The 12,649-nt window shown below is 45.1% G+C and overlaps 1 long non-coding RNA gene across 1 annotated transcript in view; it reads left to right on the forward strand.

Moving 5' to 3' along the window:
- The window catches only part of LOC124777315, a 163,997-nt gene that overhangs the window by 136,952 nt on the left and 14,396 nt on the right, over positions 1-12,649 (forward strand). The window lies entirely within an intron of this gene.

The raw sequence follows: 12,649 nt of genomic DNA on the forward strand, positions 1-12,649 counted from the left end.
TTAAGTACGAGAACGTTACGGGGGTGCTCAATAAACTACAGCGACAGTCACACAAAAGAGGGATTGTGCATCACGGAAATTTCTACTGCAGCAATCCCGCGAGCGCGTGTTCAAAGAATATTACTTTCTGCCATGGTGAAGTGATTGTGACGACAAAATCAAAGACGCTGGAGCTTACTCGGTTGTCTACCGACGATCTTTATTCTCACCCACCAGTCGCGAATGCAACAACAAAAGGAAGGGGAGTGGTAGAAGTACCCTACGCCAAACACCATAAGGTGACTTGCGGAGAATAGATGTGGATGTAGAGCGAACATGTCGTGTCGTGGTCTTCCGCTGAAGACTGGCTTGATGCAGCAATTCACTCTAATATAATATATCCAAGTCCAAGCCCAAGTATTGCAACCTACATTCCCTTTTTCATGCATACTGTAGCCAAGCTTTGGCCTCTCTTTCCAGAATTATCCAAACCTTCTCAATCGCTTGCTTCCATTATCAAGTTAACTACTTCTAGATGCCTCAAATAGTGTCCTACCAACAAAGTTTTTCTTTTAGTCACGTTCTGGTATAAATTTCTTTTTCTCCCCATTTCAGTTCAATACCTCTTCATTAGTTATCCGATCTACTCATGTAATCTTCAGTATTTATCGTAGCATCACATTTCAAAAGTTATTTTCTTGTTGCCTGCAATGTCTGTCGTCCACTTTTCACTCGGATATGAGGCTGCGCTTCAGAAAAGTACCTTCAGAAAAGACTTCCTATACTTCGATTAAGATTAGTTTGTGATTGACAGATTGCAGTCGGAGGGGACAGTATTGCAGGCACACACTCAGCCACACTCCACAATGCCCTGTACGTACCTACGAAACAGGCAACATGACGAACACGAACCGCTCGAGAAAGAACGACGATTGGATGGCGGCTGGCCAGTACCACTCGACTCGCTTAGATGTCAATCACGAAGTAATTGTAATCGGAGTCTAATAAATTTGTGTTAGATATCAACATACTTCTCATTCTCAGATAAGCTTTTCTTGCTGATGCTAGTCAATCCCAAATAGCAAAACTCCATTGCCTCATTTATTTCGCCTACTTTGTATTATCCTCGATTTATTTCTGCTGATTTTTTTAAATGTCTCTTAAAGAGAAAATATGTTCCGTTTAACTGGTCCGTTTATTCGAAGTCTTCTGTCGTCTGCGACAGAATCATGTCTTAGGCAAACTTTAAAGTTTTTATTTCTTCTCGCTGCTTTTCCAAATGTATCTCTATCTTTCTTTACAATTTGCTGCACGTACACGATGAATAACATTGGGGACAGGCTGCAACCCTGTCTTACTCCCTTCTTAACCACTGCTTTTCTTTCACGTCATGTTATTTTTCTCCACAAGATGTAGGTAACATTTCGCTCCCTGTATTTCACCGGTGACAAAAAATCATGGGGGTAGGATCTGCACATCTACAGATTGTGGTAGTATCGCCCATCACAAGGTATAAAAGGGCACTGCATTGGCGGGGCTGTCATTTGCACTCAGGTGAGTAACGTGAAAAGGTTTCCGACACGATTGTGGCTGAAAACGGAAATCAACGGACTTTGAAAGCGGAATGGTAGTTGGAGCTAGGCACTCCATTTCGGAAATCGTAAGGGAATTCAATATTCCGAGATACATAGTGTCAAGAGTGTCGAGAACACCAAATTTCAGGCATTACCTTTAACCACGGACAACGCAGTGGCCAACGACTTTCACCTAACGACCGAGAGCAGCGGCGTTTGCCGTAAAGTTGTCAGTGCTAACAGGCGAGCCACACTGCGTGAAGTAACAGTAGAAATGAATGCGGGACGTGCGACGAACCTATCCGTTAGGACAAAGCGGCGAAATTTGGAGTTAGTGTGGCAGCAGAAGACCGACGCGAGTGCCTTTGCTCACAGCACGACGTCGCCTGCAGTGCCTCTCCTGGGCTCGTGACTACATCAGTTGCACCGTAAATGACTGGAAAACCGTGGCCTGGCAAGATGATCCCCGTTTCAGTTGGTAAGAACTGATTTTACGGTTCGAGTGTGGCTCAACCACACGAAACAATGGACGCAAGTTGTTAACAAGGCACTGTGCAAGCTGATGGTGGCTCCATCATGGTGTGGGCTGTGTTTACATGAAACGGACTGGGTCCTGTGGTCCAACTGAAACGATCAATGACTGAAAATTGTTATTCTGTGATACTTGGAAGCCTTTTGCAGACTTTGAAGGACTTCATGTTCACAAACAACGGGAGAATTTTTATGGCTGACAATGCGCCAAGTCACAGGACCACAATTTTTCGCGAAAATAATGTGACCAGCGAGGTCGCCCAACATGAATCGCATGGACTATTTATGGGACATAATCGAGAGGTCTCTTTTTGCGGACGTCCATGGCTCAATATTTCTTCAGGGGACTTCCAACGACTTGTTGAGGCTCTGCCACGTCGAGGTGGTGCACTACGCCGGGCGAAAGGCCTTCCGACAGGATATTAGTAGGTACTCGAAGAATTATCACCTCAATGTACCGGGTGATCAAAAAGTCAGTATAAATTTGAAAACTGAATAAATCATGAAATAATGTAGATAGAGAGGTACAAATTGACACACATGCTTGGAATGACATGGGGTTTTGTTAGAACCAAAAAAATACAAAACTTCAAAAAAATGTCCGACAGATGGCACTTCATCTGATCAGAACAGCAATAATTAGCATAAAGTAAGACAAAGCAAATATGATGTTCTTTACAGGAAATGCTGAATATGTCCACCATCATTCCGCAAAAGTAGCTGTAGTCGAGGAATAATGTTGTGAACAGCACTGTAAAGCTTGTCCGGAGTTATGGTGAGTCTTTGGCGTCGGACGTTGTCTTTCAGCATCCCCAGAGATGTCGGTCGATCACGATACACTTACGACTTCAGGTAACCCCAAAGCCAATAAGCGCACGGACCTGGGAGGCCAAACATGACGAAAGTGGCTGCTGAGCACACGATGATCACCAAACGACGCTCGCAAGATATCTTTCACGCGCCATCTGTCGGACATTTTGTGAACTTTGTTTTTTTCGGTTGTAATAAAACCCCATGTCATTCCAAGCATGTGTGTCAAATTTTACATCTCTATCTACGTTATTTCGTGGTTTATTAAGTTTCCTAATTTATACTGACTTTTTGGTTACCCTGTACATCGCTGCTGCAAATTCCAGCCAACTGGTGAAAATGTTTTCCTTAGGGCTACAAATTGTGTAAGTGTTAGTTTACCTTCTCTACCTCGTAACGCGTTGTACACGGAAATTTGGTATCGTACAGGTGATGCAAAATGGAAACGCCCCTCGCACCTGAACTACTGCGTCAGTCTCGTCGCATCCAGAGCGCCGACAATGTTGTCGTCGCGGCCGTTGTGAGGAGATGAGGGCAGTGGGCGTGCAGACGTGCAGCGGACAGCGACTGCGGCGCCCACAATGCGGGGGCGGCGCGCCGGGTATTTGCATGGCGGCGCCGCCCCCGCCGCCCCCCGCCGCCCCGGCCAGCCGCAGTAATTACGGCGGCCGCAGAGCGCGCATGCTGCCAATTACAGCCCACCGGGCGCCTGCCAGCGCCACGCCGGACACGTGTCCCTGCCGTACGCGTCGCCCGCAACGCTCTCTGCTCCACTGTATAGCGACGAGTGCCGGGGGGCGGGAGCCGCCGCCAACTCTTTACCTCGCAAACGCCACCCGCCGAGAGCCGGGTCCGACTCTCCTCTCACTTGTCGCGGCAGTGAGTTTTCGTGTAACACACCGTTTATGGGAATTCGGGTCGATCTATTATGCAAAGAAGTACACTCATGTTCAGAAAAAAAAAACAGAACACCTTGTACGTCTGGTTATAGGACGTTCATATTCACAGAATATGTACATAGTAGTATAACACCCCCTGCTTCCCGGGATTAACGAATTTACAAGTTAACAATGACCGTGAATGATGAATTTTGACCCGTGTTTGCCAGTGGAAATTTTGGCGAAAGAAATGACTAAGTTGTAAAAGCAATTAAAAAAATCGGGTGTCAGCTCAACTGATGAGCGACAGTCCTGTCAAGTACGTGAATAATTGTGTCAAAAATAAAGTTTACCTGTTTGTAGCGCAGTAGATGGAACGGAAACTTTTACATAAGTGCTGTGTTATAACAATCTAACTACAGAATGAGATTTTCACTCTGCAGCGGAGTGTCCGCTAGTATGAAACTTCCTGGCAGATTAAAACTGTGTGCCCGACCGAGACTCGAACTCGGAACCTTTGCCTTTCGCGGGCAAGTGCTCTACCATCTGAGCTACCGAAGCACGACTCACGCCCCACTGGCGGAAGTAAAGCTTTGAGGACCGGGCGTGAGTCTTGCTTCGGTAGCTCAGATGGTAGAGCACTTGCCCGCGAAAGGCAAAGGTTCCGAGTTCGAGTCACGGTCGGGCACACAGTTTTAATCTGCCAGGAAGTTTCAATACAACTACACTTAAACATTAATGGTTAACTTTCAATAAGTATTTTGATAATTATTTTGTTCATAATTTGTCAGCTAAGTGCAATGCTGACAACACAGATAATTATCTATAGAGATTTCGAATAATGGACTGTAATTCTGTCTTTAAAATTACGTACTTTGCACAGTTTAATCTACTGATAGTGAAATACATTGCCAATAATTGATTAACTATGTTTTGAATGATAATAATTCGTTAATTGGGCGATTGTCAGGTGGAATAAGCTTTACAGTTTCATGAAATATCCTTGAACTAACTTCAGCTGAATATGTATTGAAATAAATCTTAATAATCAAATTTATTACTTCAGTCTATTATTAAGTTACTACGGTTGGCGTAAGCTTATTAAGTGCAACAATTAACTACGATAACCAATCGTTCAAAACAGTCTGAAATTTACTCTTCACCTTCTATACAAATAATTTGATAATTAACCTATTTTCTCTTGATAATGGCGTGAGACACTCGGTTCAATAAGGTAAGGATCGGAAGGAACCTACTTGGTGTTATTGTCGGGTGGAATGTAACTGCAACACTTCGATTATAAAGTTCTTGTTATTAATTGTTCAACTTCAGAGAAAAGCAAAGTCACTGGCAAGCCTTCTACAATTTTATCCTTCGAAAATCACGTAGATCTTACTTTCCTCGTTGTCGGTGGATCGACAGAAGTCCACGGCGGCGACACAACGTGGCAGCGGGCTTTTACTGTTGCGACTTGGGTCCACAGTGCACTTCCCATTTAAGTCCTCGTTTCTTCAGCACTATGTCCATTAATCCATAATAACTTCCCCGGCCATGCTTCCAGATATGCCAACCATTACTTTCCCGTCGTACTTAGATCGACACACTAGCCGTTATATGTAACACAGCTAGGACTAGCAGCACTCGACTGTACTTCTTACTCCGAGCACGGCGTCACCGCTACTGCTGCCCGCTGGCGCGCTCCCGCGCCCAGCGGCGCGACAAAACAATCTCTCTGACTTCAACGTTAACTAAATATGCCCTGACTTGCCAGTGATAAATATTACATAATTTAAACATAGTATTTACAATACATATTTACACTAGACAATACATCGTATACAAACAGTTTCGTGTGTTAAGTAAGCGAAAAAATTCATAGCAAGGACTGCGTTGTAGCGTCACAGTAGGATCTACAGAAATGATTAGCATTTCAGTCACCTCGGTTCAGCATCCTGTTGCCTAGTAGGCAAAGAATCCGCCACGGACCCTGATAACTGTTGCATGTGTGATGGCATCGGCGCGTGTAAGGCGCGAATGGTATCCTATGATACAGCCGTCCATGCTGCATTGACCTGGTTCCAAAGTTCATATGTGGTGGTTGGCATTGGCTCACAGCTCTGCACCCATAGTTTCACCAAATCCTACACAGTTTCGGTTGGTGACGGGTCTGGTGACCTGGCGGGTCAGGGAAAAAAGCTCACATCCTGTGACACCAAGAAGGCACGCTGTTGTGCAGCAACATGTGGTCGTGCATTGTCTTGCTGAAGAATGGCGTCTGGGATGTTGTTTAGAATGCGTACGGCTGTGGGACGAAGGATGACCTAGTAGATAGTGTCGGAACTTCCATGCGGATTTTCGCGGATGATGCTATAGTATACAGAGAAGCTGCAGCATTAGAAAACTGCAGCGAAATGCAGGAAGATCTGCAGCGGATAGGCACTTGGAGCAGGGAGTGGTAACTGACCCTTAACATAGCCAAATGTAATGTACTGCAATTACATAGAATCAAGAATCCTTTATTGTATGATTATATGATAGCGGAACAAACACTGGTAGCAGTTACTTCTGTAAAATATCTGGGAGTATGCGTGCGGAACGATTTGAAGTGGAATGATCATATAAAATTAATTGTTGGTAAGGCGGGTGGCCGGTTGAGATTCATTGGGAGAGTCCTTAGAAAATGTAGTCCATCAACAAAGGAGGTGGCTTACAAAACACTCGTTCGACCTATACTTGAGTATTGCTGATCAGTGTGGGATCTGTACCAGGTCAGGTTGACGGAGGAGATAGAGAAGATCGAAAGAAGAGCGGCGCGTTTCGTCACAGGGTTATTTGGTAAGCGTGATAGCGTTACGGAGATGTTTAGCAAACTCAAGTGGCAGACTCTGCAAGAGAGGCGCTCTGCATCGCGGTGTAGCTTACTCGCCAGGTTTCGAGAGGGTGCGTTTCTGGATGAGGTATCGAATATATTGCTTCCCCCCACTTATACCTCACGAGGAGATCAGCAATGTAAAATTAGAGATATTCGAGCGCCCATGGAGACTTTGCGGCAGTCGTTCTTCCCGCGAACCACACGCGAGTGGAACAGGAAAGGGAGGTAATGACAGTGGCACGTAAAGTGCCCTCCGCCACACACCGTTGGGTGGCTTGCGGAGTATAAATGTAGATGTAGATGTCATTCGCGTAGGTCACTATGGTCACAGTGTGCCAGACACGCACCAACTGTGATTTGAGGTTGTACCCAGTAGCACCCCAACCATAAGGCCTGAACTGGCGCTGTGCATCTTGTACGAATGCAGTCACTGTGATACTGCTCCACCTGCCTGCGGCGAACCAAAAAGCGGCAATCGTTCTCAAACGGACGGAACCTGGAGTCGTTCGAAAACACTGTCTGATGCCATTACTGCCCAGAGTGACGTCGTTCCACACACCATTGCGGTCTAGCATGTGTCTGCACATTCGTCAAAAGCAGATGGAGAAGTGGACGACGCGCACCTAACACGTGTCTTAATAAACAGCGATGGACTGTCACCCCTGATAGCGTACGATGTGTTACACTGTACCACTGTTACGCTAGAGCCGAGGAGGACGCAGATCTGTCCTGCATTGCCATTCAGATGAGGTGTCGATCTTCTCGGGGAGTGGTCAGGGTGATGCGACCTGACTCATCTCGTCGTGTTGTACGGCATTCTGTGAACCATTCTGCCCACACACCCGTTACAAAGCCGAAACACATCGTCCATACGGGCAGCAATCTCAGGACGCATCATATTCTCTCATGCCAATAATGCACACTCTTTGAAACCCACTGATTTGGCGGCGCGGTTCGCGCATACGTCTGAAAGGCATCCTGCACGTCTGATCAAGTGACACTGATCCATTACCTTCGGTTTATAGTGACAACGAGAGCCGCAGGCACGATTTACCGGCAGGTGATGTTGCGCCAAGGTACCGATGTTGACCTTGAACCCGCTGGCCGCGATGGTTTTAATACTGATCATTTCCGCAGAACATACTAATATACGTGTCCTGTGAGTGTTAACATCCTATCTCTAGTTGTTCAAGGTGTTCTGTCTTTTCTGAACATGAGTCTTTTATGAAATGGTGGTTTTTCTAGTTTATATGCAACATGTCGCTTTTTGAGTTTGTTATGATTTATTGTACTATTACATAGTATTCGAGCTGCTGCAGGCTTATTATCACAGGAAGTTGTTAGAGGAACTTTATGCTGTGGACCACTGTGTCTAGTGCAGCTAGCCGGCCGCTGTGGCCGAGCGGTTCTAGGCGCTTTAGACCGGAGCCGCGCTGCTGCTACGGTCGCAGGTTCGAATCGTGCCTCGGGCATGGCTGTGTGTGATGTCCTTAGGTTCGTTAGGTTTAAGTAGTTCTAATTATAGGGCACTGATGACCTCAGATATTAAATCCCATAGTACTTAGAGCTATTTGGTCCCGCTAGACCCTAGCTAGCGTCAGCAGCTTACACACATACACACCCACACCCACCCACCCACACACACACACACACGCACACACACACACACAGTAACCAGAGTTTGTTGCCAGTTCCTCCTCACTCTCTGTAGCTCCCTAAACTGTTACAATTGCTCCAGCCTTTTCTCTTAGCCGATTAGCTTCAGGAGCCGAATACAGGAATTCTCATTTGTTAATTTCCTTCTCTCGCTAAAAGCAACTCCCTGATAATGCTGCTACCACCCAGGCCTTTCCGCAAGCTTATCTCTTCATACACATATATACACCACAAGCCACCTATGGACCTTACGCGATATGTACGTTGGCGGCATTAGAATCCTTCTGCTGTCAGCCTCGAATGCCGATTCTCTTAATTTTCTTAATAGTGCTCCTCGAAAAGAACGTCGCCTTTCCTCCAGTGATTCCCACTTGAATTGCCGAAGCATCTTTCTAATATTTACGTGATGTTCGAACCCACCGGTAACAAATCTAGCAGCCCTTCTCTGAATTGCTTCGGTACCTTTCTTTAGTTCGCCCTGGTGCGGATCCCAAACACTAACAGTACTCGACACTGAATCGCACTAGTGTCCTATATCCGGTCTCCTTTACAGATGAACCTCATTTTCCTAAAATTCTCCCAATAAACCTCAGTCGACCATTCGCCTTCCCTACTACCGGCCTTCAGCTCATTTTATTTCATATTGCTACTTTACCCCAGATATTTAATCGACGTGAATGTGTCAAGCAGCACACAACTAATACGGTATGCGAACATTATGGGTTTGTTTTCCCTACTCATCTGCATTATCTTATATTTTTCTATATTTTCTACATTTAGAGATAGTAAACCGCAACAATCGTTGTCTGTAGGTGATGTTACAGAATGGATCAACTGAAAATAAAGGTAAAATTAACAGTAAGGTGTTTGCTGAAAATGCATGTTGTATTGGTGTTTTCGTCAGTGGTAGTGAACCTATGGCGACTGATATAGTACAATGTGAAGTGAAATACATATCACATATGGTGAAAAATATTACTCAACCGACACCAACAGGAAACTTTAAGTCGTCTTGTACCCTCCTGCAGTCACCCAATGACCACCTCTTCCCATTCATCACAGTATCGTCAACCAACAGCCCCAGACTGCTGCTTACCCTGTCTGCCACATCGTTCATGTATACAGACAGTAACAGGGGTCCTGTCACCCTTACCTGGAGTACTCCCTACGATGACTTTGCCTGCTATGAACACTCGCCGTCGAGGACACCATACTCGGTTCTACTACTTAAGTCTTCGATCCACACTGACGTACTTGGGAACCCATTTCGTACGCTTGTACCTTTGTACACAGTCTACAATGTGGCACCGTGTGAAATTCATTACGAAAATGTAGGAGTACGGAATCCTCCTCTTGCCCTCCATCAAAATGGTTCAAATGACTGATCACTATGGCACTTAACATGTGAGGTCATCAGTCCCCTAGAACTTAGGACTACTTAAACCTAACTAACCTAAGGACATCACACACATCCATGTCCGAGGCAGGATTCGAAGCTGCGACCGTATCAGTAGCGCGGTTCCGGACTGAAGTGCCTAGAACCGCTCGGCCACCGCTGCCGGCTGTCCTCCATCCGTAGTTCGCAGGACCACCTGTGAGAAAAGTGCAAACTGACTTTCGCATGAGCAATACTTGCTAAAACCTTGCCGATTTGTCGACAGAAGCTTTTCCCACTGAAAGAAACGTATTGTATTCGAACTGAGAATACGCTAAAGGATTCTGCAGCAAACGTATGCTTAATATATTGGTCTGTGATTTTGCTGGGCCGTTCTTTTTACCCTTATTATGTACAGGAGCCAGCTGCGCTTCTGTCCATTCACTTGAAAGTTTGCACTGGCGAGAAACTCTTGATAAATGCAGGGTGAGAAACTCGCGATAAATGCAAGCTATGTAAGTAGCCAATGCTGTAGAGTACTCTTTGTCAAGCAGAATGGCTACCATCAGGACCTGGCGACTTATTTGCTTTCAACGAACTCTCTTAGTTGTTTCTCTACACCAGCGATGCTTACTACAATGACCTCCATTCTGGAATCAGTGCGATGGTCAGACGAAGGTATGTTTGTCCGACTGTCGTGCGTGAACGACTTTTTAAATGCGAAATTTAAAACTTCGGCTTTACTTTTGCTGTCTTGTTCTGGAGAGAAGACTTAAGCCGTCGGCACACGGACCGTGCTGTCGAACGTAAACGTTGAGCGTGCTAAATTCAACGTGCTGCTGAACGCTCAGCAGCTTGTGCATACGGTACGTGGGCCCCAATATGGTATACGCAATCACAACGCACTCCAGCGGCAGTTGCGGGATGTTTCTAATTCGCAAATCACACTGTTTACTAAACGGGCACGCGTAAAATTCCCACGTTAGCTGTATTAAAAGGCACATTTCCTCCATCGTCCACGAAAAGGAAAGTACCATGTCCAATCAATAAGGATACAGACTTACAAAAGTTCTATTACAAACAGTGAGATACAAATTTACAATACTTCTCCACGTAAGATAAACATTATTTCATCATTCCCACATTTTAGTAAAACCCCAAGGTCAGTCTTACTTGATAACTGTTCCTACCCAGTCGCAGAATCTTTACATCATGTGAATTACGAAGCGTAAAAGAAAAAGGAGCAAAATATCTTTATACAAGTAGCACAAGCTGTCCTGTAGATTGAGCTAATCGAACAAACTCACCCCTCGAAAAAAGGTGAACTTATATTTACATGACAAGAAATATTACAGTATACACTTATATTAAACTAATAATAAAGTACCAGAACCTAATAAAAACGCAAATGTGAGGAAAAAAAATTCGAATGTTTCAGGACGCAAACCACCGCCCAAGATTGTAAATTATTGTCTGGATCAGTGACGCTACTCACTACGCTAAACGACCAACGCGATACTGATAACAAATCATATCATATTAGCGCTTGCTGAAAACTTTAATGGTAGATATGCTACTGATTGAAATTTAATTATAACAAATTCTACCAAGAACAATGGGTTTTGGGTGGATTTTTAGTGTATCGCTGCCTTCAAGTAGCATACTATCAAATATGCATGTTACTATAATTCTTTTGGCACGAATATGATGTTTCTCATTATTTTATTGGAACGAATCACACAGTTAACAACGGGTTTTCCAGTGATTTTAAATTTACAGGTACTCAGAAATGACTTACATACGTATAGGCTTAAAACGAATGCCGATGTGGTGCCTCACAACTATGTGCTGAAAGGAGTTGACGTGCATGTGACGTAGGTGGCGTTGTGCCATCTCATTGGTCAACGCTCAGACGCACGCTCAGAATATCTGACATGCTAGATATTGCTCTGCACGTTCGGAAAGACTCCCGAACGTGCTATTCCATGCAATGACGTCAGAAACTCGGCACGCTCAACGTTCTGATGCACGGACCGTGTGCCGACGGCTTTAGACCCACTTAGCTATTTTATGTAACAGGCTGGAAAATCACTAGCCCTTAAGGCAGCCTACAGGCGGCGAGCACAATACTCAGCCTGCCTGCTTCGTGGATTTCTCCTGCAGCTCACTTCACGCGGATTATGCAGAAACCAACTCACCGTATTCAGGTTGAAGGAAGCTCAATTCCGCCCGGTATGTGTTGCGTCCGTAACAGCCAAGGGGATGGTTCTATAGCGCAGTCGCGGATGCTTTCCCTCCGAACCCTCTTCTCAATAAGCAGCTGGTTGCAAATAGTGGATATCCTGACTTTCCATCATTGTAGATGGTGGGAACGGGGCCGAGTGTTGATTTGCAATTATATGTAAAGTCTCAACCGGGCCCGGATTCGCACAGGTCCCATTAACTATTCACGGTCAGGGCACATGGGTGGTGTAGCGTTATGAATGAAATTCAGAGGACAACGTTAAGTAACTAAATATCATCACTTTCATAAAACTTAAGCGATGTAAGCAGCTGAAGGGCAGAAAATTTGTCTGGAGGCATGAATATCGTGCATTCCATATTGAAGCAGCGTTTGGAGTGACATCGCAAGGCAACAATGGGAGCACACAGTGATGTCAGTAATGCATTTACAACCAATGTAAATACTGCGAGCGAATCATGGGTGTACGTGTGTGTATTTCTAAGTGATTCAAAATGTGCTGGAGGCTGGCTGAGGTGGCACAAATAAAAGAAAAAAATGAGGAAAAGCACGAATGATGTTTAATCTCGTGTATCAGCACTCCTCTCGTACAGGTTAGTACACACAGCGATACATTGTTGAGACTCATTGCCTCAGTTCTTTGCCTTGGACTCTTCATGGCAGACTTCTCCGTCGTGCCACGTTAAGACTGATGTCCACATCCAGGCTAGATTCAAGGAATGCACAAAGCTG

Source organism: Schistocerca piceifrons, chromosome 2 (assembly GCF_021461385.2).
Source record: "Schistocerca piceifrons isolate TAMUIC-IGC-003096 chromosome 2, iqSchPice1.1, whole genome shotgun sequence".
NCBI classification, from domain to species: Eukaryota; Metazoa; Arthropoda; class Insecta; order Orthoptera; family Acrididae; genus Schistocerca; species Schistocerca piceifrons.